Source organism: Poecilia reticulata, chromosome 17 (genome assembly GCF_904066995.2).
Source record: "Poecilia reticulata chromosome 17, P_reticulata-male-v2, whole genome shotgun sequence".
In the NCBI taxonomy this organism is placed as follows: Eukaryota; Metazoa; Chordata; class Actinopteri; order Cyprinodontiformes; family Poeciliidae; genus Poecilia; species Poecilia reticulata.
The window spans coordinates 14074023-14091999 of record NC_088846.1 but is presented as its reverse complement, the minus strand read 5'-3'; the positions used below and the strand labels follow the sequence as shown (position 1 = coordinate 14091999).

Genomic DNA, 17977 nt, shown 5'->3' with positions numbered 1-17977 from the left:
GCTTAAGTATGAGCAATAATATTTCTTGTCAGAGTTATGTCTGTCTTGCACAGCATTATTAAAGTGAAGTTACCTTGAGATAACTGTGTAATGTCTCAGGTAACGTAAGCCCGAGATGTGAAAGTGAAGCCTTCATGTTTGAGATATTGTTGACTCTTACACATTTTTTCGATGCCAACATAAATGATTCAAGTAGATACTTTATTCATCCCTTTGGGATTTACTCTCAGGGAAACTGCAGAATCAAGAAGTTCCCATACCGGGAGTCGAACCCGGGCCGCCTGGGTGAAAACCAGGAATCCTAACCCCTAGACCATATGGGACTTGTAAGAAATGTAAAAACGTTTTTACCTTAATTTTTGACCTCAGTTTGAGGATGGCCGAACCTGGAACGCAATGAGACCAAAGGGTGGAGCTTGGTCAGCTGATGATGGACCACATAAGGTATAATTCTGCTCCCTCCACACCAAAGAGAAAATGTCTTGGACATCTTTTTCAAGTTATGTGAGACTACAATCTTACATTTTCAAGAATTCTATTACCAATTTTGACCTGGAGGTGGAAGTAATTGATTACTGTGGTAAAATGGAAGAACATCAACCTATCTTTATTGCAATTTCTACTGGATGATCTGCAATCACTAAGAATAATTAATAATGCGGAATGGGGAGGTGTCTGTATTTCAGAAAGACTAATAGGACACAGTCAAAGTGAAAAAATCACAAGCAGGTAAAATTTCTCTTGCATTTAATGCATGTGCAGCAATTGTCAACAAAATATTATGTCATTGTAATTGCACAATTTCTGATTATTTTTGTCTAGCTGGTCTTTACATAAATGAGCTGTATGAGAATGTAACAGACAAACAATAGATTTGTAAAATGGAAATAGTTCTGGTTGAAAATGATGTCATAAATTCTACTGATTAACATAAATCTCAAATAAGATAGAAACTAAATGATGATACCAACTCTCCGCTCTGTGTGCATCTTTTGTTCTGTGCCACACATGTTCCACAATTGCATACTGCCTGCCCATAGGGCAGATGGGTTTATGACAACCTCCTGAGGTGCCTTAGGTGCGGATCATGAAAGGAAACGGTGATTTGAAAGGAGCTTACATCTAAAGTTTGTATCAAAAGTGTACACATTTCTGCCAAATCGCCATGTTTTGTGAGGTGAAAAAAAAATTCACCTTGAGTTTTTCAATATTTTTTCACCCTGTACTCTGTACAATTCAACTGAAAAACAACCAAATTTGTTATAAGGGTGAAAACAATTCAAAATAAAAAACGCTGCAATAACTTTCTTTGCATAACTGAAAGATGAACCACTTTTGATCGAATTTCATTGTTTAGTCATCTTGCACACACAACTAACATTAACTACATAGACTCTGATTCACAAAAACTATTTCCTTAGCTAAGCTGTTGTTTGCAAAGCTGCTAAAACATGTCAAATTTATCACATTGTATAAAAATAAGAGAAGGGCACCATATGCTTTGAGAATTTTTGTTTTGTTTGTGAATACTGTGACATTACAATGTTTCTGTAAAACTGCTAAAAACACAAGATAACACTTTAATCCTTCCTTTTCTGTCATGTTAGGGAGGGCCTGAATGTAATTATGCATGTTTATTGTGGTACCAGTGAGTTCATTTATTAAGAATTTCAATCTTGAATGTCATATATCCATTTTCATGTACTTGCTCTATGAGTCACTTTTTCTCTCAAGCAGTTATTGAAAAAGCTTTGCTGAAGACTGAGTGGTCTCTTAGCTGCTTCTATGAATGTCATAAATCATAGATGTTTGTTATCGGTTTTTAAAAACTATTCAGGTTTTAATTAAAAATAGATAAGTCCAACAAGTATTTTCCTGAGCTTGCATTTCCTACAGGATTTGCTTGAGGAAGTGCCAGTGGCAAATAATTTATATTTGTTATGTAGGTAGCATGGAAAAAGAATAAAATTAGATTTTTGAGCCCCAGCACATATTATAGACAAAAAAAGAAATTTTCTGAGATTAACACTTCAGATCAGTTTAAGAATACTGTTTACCATGGAAAAGTTTTGACCAAATAGCTTATTCGTATATAACATCATGTCAAGATGTCTTTGCTAAAAGTGTATGTACAACTAAGTGAAATCTATTAGGTTTTAGGGTTGCAATACTTAGATCGCACAATGTAATTTCACTTGTTTTTTATATGTTGCAGTAATTGGTTCTTTTGAGGCAATTTGTTTATAAAGATTTAACACAACATATTTCCCTTGCATAAATGAGTGATTGTGTTTTAAATCCTTGGGGATGGGAAGATTCCTGACCAGTTTAATTTGGATTTGGAAAGAGGTTTTATTTGACAAGGAAGTGTTAGGTTTAACACCATCTCAAAGCAGAAACTTTAACATCTTTTTCTACATATGGACATAAAGTTTGGCTCACATTTTGAAAAGCTGTTTGCAGTTTAATTCTCCAAAAACCTGGTGTTCACGCATAGTCTCTCGCCTTAAAGTTTACTTAAGAGATTGACTGGTCTCCCTAAATTCTTCTTATGTGCATGATTGTTTGTCCCGTTTGTCTCTGAGTTGCCATGTGATGGACTGATGACCTGTCCAGGGTGAACTCCACCTCTACCCCATTGGCCTCTGGAGATGGGCACCAGCACCCCTAGCAGCCCCATAAGGGTTAAAGCGTGTTGTGTATTGGATGGGTAGATGGATGGATACACTCACTACTATTGGAGGCTCAAAACAACAAGATAACCTAACGTATGTTTTGGGAGAGTGGGAGGATGCTGCAGAACATGCAAATCCCTACATGCCAGGATTACATTAACTTTTCTATAACCAGGAAAAAAATATAATTATTCGTGTTTCCTCTGTGCCATGCATACTGCAGATTATTTAAAGTGTGCATGGAAAGCCATAATCTTCAGTATACTTAAGGGACTGTGAAAAAAATAAATAAATAAAGTAATAAACATACATTTATTTAAAAGTACCAATATAATATTAGCCTTTTGTTTTATTTTCTTTCTTTTTTCTCTACATTTCACCTTAATCTGAGGTAAATATGACATCCCTTTGCAAAGAAGAATTTCTCATTACCCTATGAAGGTGAATCTGGAAAATACTGATTTCATACGTTATATGAGATTTTGTCAGAGGACTTCAACACTTTACTTCCATTTATGGCAGCAAGAAATTGGTTCAAAGCTTCATCATCTCTCATCCCATCTTGCTCTCTAATACGCAGTGCTAGAGGGCCTGTTGAGTTGTTCCTGGCTGATGTGATGAATGCCGACATTTGGTTGAGCAGAGAGCTTGTGGGGGGAGTCCTCATTGCAAGACAGTGACAAATGAAGAGAAAAGAGAGAAAGGCAATGAAGGGAAAAATGGGAGGGAAAGAAAAAACAAAGGTGATGCTGTTTTATGGGCCAAAGAGGACTTTATATCTCAAGGTGAAAAAAAGGATTGAGGAAAACTGTTCAAACATAAAGTAAATGTAAATGAAGCCCGATGTCTACATAGGGATTCTATGTTATTTCAGTATCTTTACTGGAACTGTATAGTCAACTTAGGGGTTTTCCTTCTATTATTTTTAATGTGTTTCAACAAAAAAATAAAAAATAAATAAAAATAAACATTTATTCAATCTATTTACTTTTGTAAATTTGTCATTTTTAAGATCCAGCTGACACATACATTTGAAGGAAATCCATATCTATTTGCAAGCCCCTTTTTAACAGTCAAACTGCATTCACATTCTCCTAAATGGTCTGTTGGGGATTCAGTGCTGGCAAAAGGTAAAACAATTTTTTTTAATGCATTTTAAAAGGTTTTTGTTCACATATGCAAATTACTGGAAAAGGATCAAAATCCACAGAGATATCAGCTGCATTTGTTTTGCAGCAAACTGACCAGTGCATGAAGGAAAAAAATAAAATGGGACAACAGACATCAGAACAGTTGGAAAAACAAAATCCACTTTAAAAACGTTTTGTCAATTTAAATAAGTACTTTAAACATTAGAAATAATTAGTGTTAAAAGTGCTGTCGTCCTTAACAGCACTGCCAAGCCATGCCAGACAGAGGAGACTTAAGTGTTGCCTCTGATATGCATTATGTTGTCAAAAGAATCAATTAAAATGTGATCTGTGTCTCATGCTGCTATTTTTCTATTGGTTCGCTCTACCATTAAGCCATTAAACCCACTTGACTGTGAATGTGTGCTCCTTTGCCCCTTTCAATACTCTCTTGACACTAAACGTTTTATGGTCTGCACTGTATTTGTTATCTGTCAAAGCGGGGCTCTATCAAGAAAAACCATCACGGTATAAACACTTGTCTGTGTTAACCTGTGGGGGATTATAACCGCTCTTACTGTGTTTACATCCGTAAGCAAACAGAAACAGCGTTAGGTTGTTTTTTTTATTTATTTATTTTTTGCTTCTGTGTCTGAATCCCTCCCAGCTAGGTCATACTGTATAAAAAATAAAATAAAATAAAAACACAGCATGACACTAGTTGGAGATTTCAGTCTGGCCTGCCTCCTCCAGTGCTTGTGTCATGTCTGCAACTGCCTGAGACCAAAATCCAATCAGACAGATGGAGGGCTGTTTGAGGAGCAGAAAGAGGCTCTCCCTTTCTTGCCAGTAAACACTGGCAGTGCTTGGATTTAATTACATTCACAGTATGGTAAATGAAACTGTGCCACGGGCCTCACAATTCACCTCTGGTCAGCACAGCGAAACCTGAGACATCTACTGAGTAACTCCTTTGCACTAGATTAATGAGGAGTTCTGCCCTATAGGACAAATGATATGCTGTTTTTGGTCCGGTAGTTTGCAAAAATATTTATGCAGTACACTCTGAAATTTTCCAGGTTTTGATGCACGACCACCATGAAATTCAACATATTTTATTGGAATTTCCTAACAAAAGTAACTTTTAACTTTGAGGTTTCAATCATAAATGTTTCTCAAAAATCCTTTACAGGTTCAAAATTGGACAGCTGGGATACCCGTTACCCAGAGTGCTTCAACAAAGGTTTGAACAGCTTTCTTTCAGGGTAGCCCCAAATTTTGCTCTACCTATCTTCTTTCTAGCCTCTAACAGCCTCCCATTTTCATGTTTTGGGGATAACTCTGTCTTGAAGTGTTTGTATAGTATTTCACCATAAATGGCATTTTGTATTGCAGGTTAAATTAAATCTCATCTCACAAGGGCACCTTCTTCCACATGTTCTCTGTTTTTCTTTTATGGCAAGCTGGAAATTTTGTATCATCGTTATTATTGCCACTCTTCCATAAAACTAGATTGATAATTGTAATGTCAACAGATTTGTTTCACCTGAGCTGTGGATCTCTGCAGCTACTCCTAAGTTCCCATGGACCTTTTGCCTGTGCTCTCTTTGCCAGTCTATCTCCAGTTTTATTAACAGTTCCTGTTTCATTAACACATGAAACGATGCAGTAGTTTGCAAAATTATTGCAAACTACTGCAGACATGGTACAATGTTGAAAGTACATTCAGCAGTTCTCTCAGGAACGTTGAAAGTTCAATCCAGAACTGTGACATCTGGTGTGTTTCATGATCTTCACATTTGTTCACTAATGCTTTCTAAAAAAAAGCTTTGCTTACCAATTGGGAGACTTTTGAAAACAGGTGACAGTAGTTGATTTTATTTAGAAGTAAAATTTGTTAAATACAAATAAACTTCAGATTTTTTATGTTTTCATTTAAAAAACAACATTGTGACACTTTGCATTATTTTCCTTTCAATGTATGATTGACCAACACAAAATAATGCACAATTACATTAAAAAAATTATGAAAAATACATAGCAGTTATGAAAAAATACATTCAAGATCGGGGTTGTAATTTGATCAAACTGATCACTGTTGGAAAGTTACTGTAAAGGGATATGAATAATCCTGCATGAAACTCTGCAAGAGTTTTCTGCAAAATAGCATAACAATCCACATTCCCAGCATTGTGTGAACTTGTAGTTTTTAACCCATTTTCCAAAAACTCAGGAAAAAAAAGAGAAATTTCAAGGTTTCTTTGTTCCTTTTGGAAAGAGCCAAATGGGATGTTCAGCATTGTTTGCTTTCATAATGCAGTGCAATTTCTATCTTTCTGTATGATGCACTCCTAATCTGTTACAAGCTTTATCCAGACACAACCCCAACTCTGTTTAGGAAGCTTAGACCCAGATAAATTACCCTCTCCTATAGCTTCTCTCCACTTCCAGTCAATCATGCCTTGTTTTTTACTGCATTTTCAGAAGAGATGTTTGTCCGATAATAGAGCATTCCCCCTGTGAGGTCATTGGACACATTCCCGTGAAGGTCACAGCTGTGAGATCATTACACAGGAGGATTGCTCTGAAGTGTACACTGCTTTCTAAACATCCACTTTACCACCGCTAGAGAAGATGTGAAAGTGTCTCTCAGGTGGGCATTTCCAACGTTGGATCTTCCAGTTGGACACCAAAAATATCCAAGTGGCGTCTCCCATTGGCTCCTTGATGATTTGTCATGGCTGTGCCTCACTCTTCACTATGGTGGGCTCCTTGTGTGTGCTTTTTGGCAAAGAATTAGGGTTGTATCTGATTAGTGGGGAGCAAGCAAAGCAGAGCACTTGAAAGTCTAATTGATTGGACTGTCTTTTTTTATCCTTCTGCTCTCGCACACACATGTTCTTAAATAAAGTGTTGGGAATACAAATGCCCACAATGGAGGACCACACACCTGTTATCTATCAGTGCATGCAGTTTAAGCTTTCAGCTTCAGCCCTAAGAAACAAAGATTGTTGAAATACTTTAACCAGTAATTTTCTAAAGTTGTGTCATTTTTAACTTTTTTTTTTTTTAGAAAGTTGCAGACTTTTTAAGTATCATTGCAGGCTGAAAAGCAAAAAGAAAATAAATTGCTTAGTATTAGCATTTCTTAATACATTTAAATGAAACCAGAACACATTTAAGTTTGAGAATGTGTGAGACAAAGGACACTGGTTATGAGCAGAAACTGAAGTGTTGCAAGCAAAATCAGCTCTGCTCATATGATTGTAGCAAAAAGAATGTGCCAATTGCTTATCAGGACAAACAGACAACACATTTCTAGTGAATAATTAGGGCCACTGAAAACATTGGCATGAATTTTCTGCAGTTTTGCCAATGTCATTGCAGACTTCATGACATGCAAGACTTAAAAAAAATCTGGTTGCCACATTTTCTGTTTATGGCAGGATGTAAAAAATACTTTGAGATCCTAACCAGGAAAAATAAATAGTCATTTAACAGTAAAACCAAATGTTTAATCCAAATATCAATTAGCTTAAACCAGGATTACACAGCATATATAATACATGATCATATTCACAAAAGATTAACGTATTTAATGTTTGTGCAATGCTATAACTATCTTCCTCGTTTTTCCTAATTAGCTTTTTAAAAGCCCCACAGAAAAGCTTAAAGGTATGCTACATCACTTATTCATAAATCTTTTTATAAACACAATTGCTCTCTAAAAAAAGAAACACTTTTTTTCCTTCCAGCCTCCCTGGCTGGGGTGTACTGCCCTTTCTCTGGCCTTTGGCCTCTCTCTTTGCACAGAATGACAATGTTTTGGTAACATTTTTGTGCTTCAGGAAGCATCCCACTGAGCATGAAGGTGACCATCTCTTTGCACCTTTGAATTTTCATGAGTTTTAGTTACGTTGTGGGGACACATGTCTGTTCACTCAGTTTATTCAGTCGATACAAATCATTGAATTTAAGTGACATTCTCCAAATACTCAATGAGAAGTAGTCGGGGGTGCAGACGTAGTGTGAGTTTAGGTAAGGCAGACTTATGAAACTGCTGGGTTACTGTAAAAGCGCTAATGTACTAGAAATAGAAGTGTGTGTATGCATTTTATCAATTCTACCCTTGTAAGGTCAATTTTTCCAACAAATATTACATTGTGAGGATCAAATGTTCCTGACAGGACCAAAAGCTTGTGCCCTAAAAGAGAGCAGTGCTGTTTTTGGGTTAGGCATTAGGTTTAGGGTTAAACATGTTCTGATGATGGTTAGCTTTAAGATAAAGTAGAAAATAGTGATAATGACCACCAATCTACTAAGCAGGCTTTAAGTTGAGTAATACGGTTTGGGGGTACTTTAGAGGTTATCTTCTTCACTGTCACACATTCATTCTGTGACATTGACAATGCAAATGCATTTCGAAAAGTGATATATTTGTGCTCTGTGTAGCTGCAAACCCTCTTCGCCGTTAGCTGGAGGCATTAGTTATGGTATTGTAAAAACAGTTTCTCTATTCTTCTTTATTTTATTTTTTTGGAAGAATTCTCCAAAGAGGTCATGTCAAAATATGTTGAAGGATAATCAATAACGGGTAAGGACCATGTATTATGGTGCTCCTGCTTTTGAATGTAAAAAAATAAATAAATAAATCAAAAATCAATTTTCTGCAGTTTTGCGATGACAACTCAAAAGACAGACACCTTTATTCACAAAAAAGGATGGATACTAAAAACTGAAGAGGAAAAGAACAACTTTTATAGAGGATGAGCATATGATACTTAGAAACCAAAAATATCTCACTAATTTGTTTTCCGATTATGAAAAGTTTCACAATGCAGTCACATATAAAAACACTGATATTGATTCAATGTTTAAAAACAAAATTTGTGATTAAATAGGATGAGGGGCAGGTAATATTTTTCAGACACAGTATCATTTTATAGCACAATTAAGTAGGTATGTATTCTTAAGTTGTTTTCTGTATACATTAATGTTACGGCTCTAGGCCTTCTGGGCTACAGGTGTTTGCATATGTCTACCTTCGTGTTCCTCCATTGTGGAGAACAGAGGATACCAAGCTTTATCTTTCCGTCTCCTGTGTCTCAGTTCACCGCTCCTGAGATTACCAATAACAAAATCCAAGCTTAGAGGTGACCATGCCTTGTTGCGGTAGCTCCTAAACCAGGAGTCTCATGGACCAATGTCCTGCAACTTTTAGATTTCTTTCTGTTTCAGCACACCTGGCTCTAATATTAGCTCATTAGCTGAGCTCTGTGGAGCTTAACTGCATGCTAGTGAAGCAGCATAGCCACTTATTTCAAGTGTGTAGGCCAAGGGACTCATTTAAAAGTTGCAGGACTCTGGGCCTCGACCACAGTTTGAGACCACTGTCCTAACGGAACGGTCTTCCTTTCCACATCAATCAGGCCTCCTCACTGTCTGCTTTTAAGTACCACTTCTAAAACCCATATTTTTTCCAAACCTTTTGATTGTATTAATGTTTCTTATGTATTTTATTCTATTTTGCACGGCTTTTGTTAATGTTTCTTTTTAAAATATATGTTTGTATTTTATTCATTTTAATATGTTGTATTTTTTGATTTTTAAAGTGTTTTACAAGTATAATTGGATTTGATGTATATTTACTTTGCAAATAATAGCAACATTAATATTGTCATCTCAGTGCTACAAGACCTGTACAGGTGCAACCAGTCAGACAGTTTGAGAACTATGGTTCTAAATAATATTTGTTTTTGTCCCAAAAAGCATTTTTAATAAACAGCTTTGATGCACATTAGTGTTGTAATAGTTCACATTCATCATAATTAGGTATGTATTTGGTTTGGGGCTCTGTTTGTTAATGGTGTGGCAAAACAAAATAAATAAATGCAAATTGTCAAATATTAGGTTTATTTTCTATTTTTGAATTAGAAAACTACAAAAGCCTGTACATAACTGCATTTGGGCTGATCTGTAGGTATTAAGTCTGACAGGAATCCACAATATCTTCACCGAACTGTTGCACAAGTTCCAAAGTAAAGTCTGAATAATCCATTTTTTCTCCAAAAATAAGTAAAATGCATAAAATGTAAAGCCCTGTAAAACCATTACCATTGACATCTAGAAGATCTATCTAACTTCAGCATTACAGAGAGTCGACTTTTGAGTTGTATTCGATTTAATTTGTAATATATATACAAAGTCCCCTACAGGACATTTATCTGTTTGCTGATAGTGGGGCTCTGTTATTACTTATTGCAGATGTTCCCTTTTCCTCCCTTTAGCCAGGAAGCAAACACACAGTGGTATAGCTCATCTTATCATCATTACATTATGTATTTGGACTGCAGAGATTACAAACACATTCTCTATAGCGCCCAGAAGACATAGCTGATGGAAGTAAATACTTCTTAAACACCAATACACTTGTTGAAAATGCCATAAAAACACCCACCAATGGGAAAAATGCTTAATTCTCCAATGTAAATTCCTAAATAGAAAATACACCAGCAATTTTCTGCAATCTTAATGAGAGCTGGTTGTTAACAAAGCAGACTGGTTTGTGAATGTGGAGTTGGTCAGTAAGGTAGCTATCATTGTTCATTAGTGTGCAGGGTAAATTCTTTGAATGCACAAAAGACACTTGCATATAGCAAAGCATAAATCTAGCTATAATAATTCTCAGTGAAAAGTAAAAAGCCTCCCACCCCCCACTGGGAAAAGCCCAGAAAAATCTATGTAGAACAACAGAATGGGATGAAATCAACCCGTTACTGAGAACTAATCTCAGTAAAGGCAAGTCATATCTGTAAATGAGGCTGTGCTCATTTTATTGCGACACATTTCATTTCCACGCCGGTGTGTTCTTGCTGTTTTGACAGAAAATTGTCATTCTCGTAAAGGTTTTAGCATCATTTTCAAAACACTGTCCTAAACACGCCTGAAAACACACATATCTCACAACCATTCAGAGACACAATTTTTTATTTTTTTTTGCAGCTTGAATTAAAGTTATCAATCTGTCTTTGAATGTGGTGAAATGCAAAATGCTGACATTTCTATTCCATGTTTTTCCTTTATATTTTTTGCAATTGCAATTTTAGCCATGGGGTCTAAAATGTCAATCTAAATCTCTGCATTTCATTTGCTTGTTTTGTTTGCATCTTTTCTCCGCTGCTGCGGAGAAAAGATGCACCTGTCGGCCACCGTAAATTACAGACTTCAAGAACTTAGTTGTGATTCAGTTGTAGTCAGGGGTGAAAGTAAGGGGGTACGCAGTACCCTGCCGTACTGCGTACCCCTAAAAGATTTAGCGGGTATATATATATATATATATATATATATATATATATATATATATATATATATATATATATATATATATAATTTTATTTTATTTTTTTGCCCTGCGACAGACTGGCGACCTGTCCAGGGTGACCTCACCTCTCGCCCGGAACGTTAGCTGGAGATAGGCACCAGCAACCCTCCCGACCCCACTAAGGGACAAGGGTGTTAGAAAATGGATGGATGGATGGATGGATGGATGGATGGATGGATGGATGGATGGATGGATGGATGGATGGATGGATGGATGGATGGATGGATGGGTGGATGGATGGATGGATGGATGGATGGATGGATGGATGGATGGATGGATGGATGTTTTTTTTTTTTGTCATAGTACCCCCAAGAATTTAAAACTACTTTCACCCCTGGTTGTAGTCTACCAGTGTTGTCACTAGCCTGGTGGAGCCGTCTTTTAAGGGTGTCTGTTTAATTACTATACAATTTTTAAGCTGTTACGTTTTACCCAATTGGACAACATACCACTTGTGTTGAACAATTTGGCTTACCAGCACAATTCATCACATTTATTCTTGCCCGTTGTGGTCAACGATTTCCACTGGACTGTTTCCAACTAAATGGACTCATTTAGCCACACTGTGGGTAACGTACATACATCAAATACTGCTTTCTCTGTACAAGTTAAGATACAACTGTTCATAGCACCCCACCTGCACCCACAACAATAACTGCAACAGCCACATTTTAAGTCAAACGTGTAGCACAGAGCGCTCAATCTACATCAGAGGGGTTTGTATAAAAATGATAGCAACAATCTCTCTACTACAAGTTGTGCTTAAGTAATGGCACAATTTTATTCTGGTACGTGAGTGAACAGGGAACATAAGCCTCAGGCTGTATACTGAGTCTGAAGGAATGAGAAAAAACAACCGCGACCTGAACGTGTAAACTAAGAACAACTAAAGGTGTTTCTGAACCAGACCAGCCAAGTCTCTTGCTGTAGCAGTTGAAAAGTACCCCAACTAATCCCATGATAATATTTTATTACAAATCTGAATCGATGCAAACAATTTTTAAAAAAAAGAAATCTTACAATTTCTTCCTGTAGGTTTCATAAAGTAAAATTCCTGTTATTTTCTTCAGTTGTCATCTTCTCAGTGTCAGACAAGTTTAATGTCACTGTTTCAGATACAGTTCAAGTATTTGAAACTTAACATCTAAACAGAAGAGTCAACGGCTAAAATTACCGACATGTAATAAATATGTATATAAACATGTATAGATGAGAAAATAAAAATGTTGAAGTGCATGTAATAAATAAATGAATGTCTATGTTATATAAATCTTAAGATGTTTTATTAAAAACTTACATGACATAAATGTCAAAATAAATTAGATAAACTTGATTTTATATACTTTGTTTTAAAAGGAAATGATATTGCCTCGCAGATAAACATGGCTAAGTGCTTCACAAAGAGAGCAAAAACATCAAAACGTCATCAAACTGCAACCTTAACGAAATACAAATCAAATGATACAGACAATTAAAAACAAGGTAAATGTTTCTTGAAATGAGTCGTTAATCAGGTTAAATGATAAAATTAAGGGTCTGTTTGATGACTTTAAATTACTTTGTAATGAACTGTAGAACAGAAAACATGAAATACTTAAACGAATACAGAAATTACACTTGATTTCAAAACATAGCAAATTAAAATTTTAAATTACAAATGTGACATTTAATTATTTAATTGTGCATTTAATAAATTGCAGACACAATGCAGTCACAGATATTTAGTTAGTTTAATTTTATTGAAATCATAATGTGCAAATATTTAGTTTTTACTTTTCACTGGGTTTCTTTTGTCCTCTGTACATCAGCTTTTATAGGTGACATGCTTCTCACGGATTCTCCGTATACTCCGGCATCATGCTAATAACAAACTGAGGGGTAAATAAATGAAAGGATGTGACATCAGAGCCCCACTCTGTGTGTCAGGAACCGTATTTGCCCATACATGTGTAAGAGAATTGTAAAACGACCACCTCTTGCTCTGTCATTCCTCAAGTTCTCCTCAGCCTCAGCAATAAGTGCCTGCCCTGACTTTCTCAGACTGACTTTCAGCGTTGAACCATGTAGGCAATGATAATGTCGGGCATTTTCATTGGATGGGGAAGGGGGAGAACGGGGGAGCGAGGTGTGCTTGGCTTTTTCAATAAACCTCTGGTGATGTGTTTTGTAATGCATTGGTTATACTTCACAGTAAAAACCCATTCTGTTGCCGTGGCAGCCTGCACACTTCTCCCTAAATTGCCTTTTCTCCAAGTGCCATTCGTTATGCTTTCCACTCTGCTGCGCAGATATCATTTATTTATTTTATGAAACAACAACCCCGTCAAAAACAAAACAACCCCGCCTCCTATGAGGTGAGCCGAGCAGCCAGATAAATGAGTGGAAGGACAAACCAGTGCACAGACAGACGGAAGGATGGATGATAAATTACCCGAAATTGGATGTAAATTGGAGGAAATGTAGGAAAGATTTAGGAATGGACAACCTGGTGGCGTTATGTAAGAAAACAACATCCGCACATTTTTTTGTGTGTATTAGCCAAATACTTCAAAGAATGAAGTAGGAGATGGGAAAAAATGGAGTGAGAAAAGTCCTGAGATACTGATTCACCATTATGTGAAATTCAATTTTCCCTTCTGCTCCTCTTTTATCTGGTGCCATTATGGAGACAGTGTTTGTCTGGTGGCAGGCAAATAGGCCTGCTTTGTTTAGACTAGTGTCAGCTATAATGAAAAAGCACCATCAACTCAGAATGGGGGGCTCTATGCTGTGTCTATCGCAACACTCAGCAGATAATAACTATTGATTGCTATCCAGAGACAAGAAAAAAAAGACAAAGCAGAGGAAAAAGACAAGGAATGTGGAATAAGGACATAGATTACAGTCTATTGCAATTGCCCTTTTGTGTGTCACCAATTAAATCTAAGTTCTTAAATGTAGAAAGCAACTTGAAAACCTCTCAGAAATTTTTAATAAAAAAAAAATATTCAGGAACTTGTTGAGTTCAGTTTCTGCAGGCAAACAGTTTTAATTCAGCTTCTGTTTGTCTGTGTTTCAATCTATAGCCTATATTTTAAGAGCTGTCAGATTCTGACTGACGTGCCCACAACAAGCGTTAATATTTCATGCAACAAAGTGGAAAAAAATAATAATAATACAGATCTGTACAATGCTTGAATCTCCCATTGGCAAATCCATTTAGGGTAATCAAAAAAAAAAAACACACACATTAAAAGCTCATTGCAGTAAATAAAAGGTGTGACTTCAGCAGCTCACTCTCTTATGTCAGAGGTGGGCTTCAACGCTACAAGACGTCCAACCCTAACCCCCAGGCAGTAAAAAAAAAAAAAAAAACATAAACCCTTTGTGGCAATTTTCCCATAATGAATGTTTGTGGTCATTGATTTCCCATTCTAGGAACACTCTGTGACTCCACATCGATCCCAGTGGCTTTTATATGTAGATACAAGGAGAGTGTGCAAAGTGTTAAGTGAGTGTGGCAGCTGTTGCTTTTTGTAATTTGCAAGCAGTTCACGTCAGTTTTAACATCACACTTCTCTGAATCAACAGCAACTGTAATCAAGTTGTTTTTGTGCAATGCTTCAGCTAACTGCATGCAGTAGGCTCTTTGTGATTGATTAACTGGGTTTATAGAAGTGACTTTCTCATCAGAATTTTCATTTTTCATTACAGTGTCTTCTATTACAAAGATTGTAGAAGCTTAACAATGCATTACCTCAAGCAGTTACCGAGAAAAACATCTATTCATTTCAATAAAATCGTTTTGTTTAAGCTTGTTTTGCATTCATAAATATGTGAGGCCCGTTACAATCAGACTTTAGGTGCTCTGGAGCATGCATCTGCATATGTTTAGTGGTAGTTTTCTGGGCTTTAAATCCGAATCCAAATCCTACAGATTATATTGAAGCAGCATGCATCCTACGTGATATGTCCACTGTCAAATATTGTGTCTGTTGGAACGTAAAAGACTGGGGCACGCAGTGGCAGAGAAGAACATTTACATAATTACCATTTCATGACATTATCATAAAGGGCACAAAAACATCTGTGTTGCAAATTCATATTGTCAGTTTTTCTTCAATTTTGAGAATTGTGACATGTCTTTGAAATTACTGCAGTGATTATCATTTCCAATACGAGATTGTTTTCTATCGATATCCAGACCTGGGAGGTTCAGCCGTCTGAGGTGAGGTGGGACTAGCAGCAGCGGTGAGATGAAACCAAGTTCCTAAAAAAGGGGAAAAAAAAAGAAAGATTTTCTATTGTTCCTGGGGTCAAAATAGTAGGATAGTAGTGACTTATAGTCCTTAGTCTTCGATACGGCCATCATGGATGCCTCCTGGAGACCCAGCCTGATGACCTTTGCCCACATGTCTTCACTGTCTCTCTCAACATACTATCCTGTTTGACCTCTCTTAAATAAAGGCCATTAGAGCCAATAAAATCTAAAAAGAAAAAAAGGTTGTTTCTGTGCGCTGCAGATCAGCTTGCTGAAAGAAGGCTACTTCACTTTTCTCTAACTTAAATTAAAGCCAGTTTTAGCTGATTGGATATAAACAGAAATTCCTGGGTTAAAACCAAAGGAGAAGCACCTATCAAGCTCATTAAGGCAACAGAGTTTTGTAGACAGGCAGGCGATATCTTTGTAGCAAAGTTGTGGAAACTGAACACTAAGTTGAGGGTCCTTATGGGAAGAAGGAGTTTGATCAGCTGGAGAAATGCAGAATAAAATCTCCCTAAAACAGATTGATTCTGTAGCGGAAGAATGAAGGAAAAAGATCACCAAAGACCAATCACAGTACATACTTTGGGAGTGGCAGTTGTCTCAGTAGTGGTTGTAATGATTTAGTGCTAGAGAAGTGTCTGATCCTTTGTCAGGATATGGAGAAGACAGGACACAATGGACGCACAGCTGTAGAGAGTGACCACCTAAGAGAAACAGAAACAAGTTCTGGAAATCTAAAACACCAACACATCTTATTTACTGGTTTTTATTCCAAACACTTCCCTTCCTCAAGTTCCAGATTAAATCACTTTGGAACTGAGATCTTGTAATGATCTCCACAGGCCTTTTATTTAGTAGATTAGGAGCTGTGAAAAAAAATATCCCACTAAAGTTCAGGAACTTTGCAAAGATGAGAAAAATTTGCAAAAAAAAAAAAAGGCTCACAGAGGACAGATTTAATCCATATCCTCTGGCAGATTTGTGGAATAACCTTCACAACCTCGGGTAAAGATCAAGTACCAGCATTTATAGTGATTTTCTCATAAAGCCTGCAGTTCAGCAAAGTCTGCCGTGACTGCTGAAAAGGAAGTCAAACTGCTATGCAGGAGTAAAGAGTGCGCTGTGCCTCTTGGCAAGAGAGGATCACCCAGTAGTTTCACAGTTATTTGGCGTCTGCTAGTTAAGAAGCATTTATGGACGATTTGTTGCTAAACACCCTTCCAGCAAAAACTGGGTTGCTTTTCTCCAGTATTACTCACGCCACACTTACGGTGCCGTTTTGACCAGTGTTTGCAACTGGCTTGTTGTGTTTTTGAAAATAGAGGTTAAAAGCAATCAGAGGTGTCATTTGAATAACCAACCAAATCTGAAAGCTTAAAACACACACCCACAGAGAAGTAAACAGAACATATGCTGTATTGAACATATTTATCCAGACAGAGAAACAAAACAATATCAAACCAAAACCTAGAAGCATGCATGCTGAGAAAATTATGAAAACGACACTGTGGCAGTGCTTTAGGTGGGCCGCAAATGCGCAGGACCACCACTAAATGTTACCCCTCAGCATACCGGGGCTTTTTCCAGTGTTATAACAGGTGTTAAGTCAGTCTGAGTTTCCCCATCAATATGTTCCCCCTAAAGCTCTGTACATGCTCACTCCCTCTCTGTCACTGGGGCACTCTGCTTGCACACAGTAGCACTACAGCAACCTGTTAAGCCTTGTGGTGAAGAGACCAAGCCAATGTGCAGACAGCCACTAATGAGAGCAATAGCTGAGAAATTTAACAGACAAAACTTATTAAACGTAGGGACGTAAAAGAAAACGAGCGAGGAACTATAAGTGAATCAGGGCATGAAAACAGAGAATATAAAAAATCAGACGTCTGGTTTAGGCGTGGGTTCTCTTTGCATGAATTACTGCAGCGTCACTGTAGCATGGCATGAAGGAATTAAGATATGGTGCTACTGAGGTGTTAAAGTTTTAGGGCATCAGCTCCTCTGCTTGTTGGGTCTGGAGTCTCTCATCTTCCTCTTAGTAATATTCCACTCTATGAAGCTTAAATCAGGTGAGTTTGCTGGTCAATCAAGCACCCTGATAATGTGGTGGTCATTAAAGAAGGTGTTGGTACTTTTGGTAGTATTGCCACGTGCTAAATCCTGGATGATGAAATCAGCATCTCCATAAAGCTTATCAGCAGAGGCAAGCACACAGTGCTCTAGAATGTCCCGGTAAACAGCTGCCCAAACTTTGGATCTGACAAAACATAGTGGACAAACACTAAAATTAATCCCCAAATTATGACGGTCACAGCTCTTTTCAGGCTTTCAAGCAACTTGTCCCCTCTGGATCAACTCTACATTTTTCCTTTAGACTCCAGAATAAAGTTAAGACGCATCTCTGCATAATGTCCTCCTCTTATCTCTTGAATTGGTCTCGATGTAATTATTCTTAATAGTGGTATTGTTTTGTCAAACACATTTTTCTTTTCACTGAATTCTCTAGTAATATAGACTTTCCTAACAACCACCTTAAGATCTTTAG

General features: G+C 37.0%; 1 non-coding gene across 1 annotated transcript; it reads right to left on the bottom strand.

The window, feature by feature from the left end:
- Positions 1-251: 251 nt before the first annotated feature.
- On the bottom strand, positions 252-323 carry trnae-uuc (transfer RNA glutamic acid (anticodon UUC)). The gene has a single exon. It is a non-coding gene; the product is annotated as a tRNA-Glu (tRNA).
- Between the last annotated feature and the right edge of the window lie 17654 nt (positions 324-17977).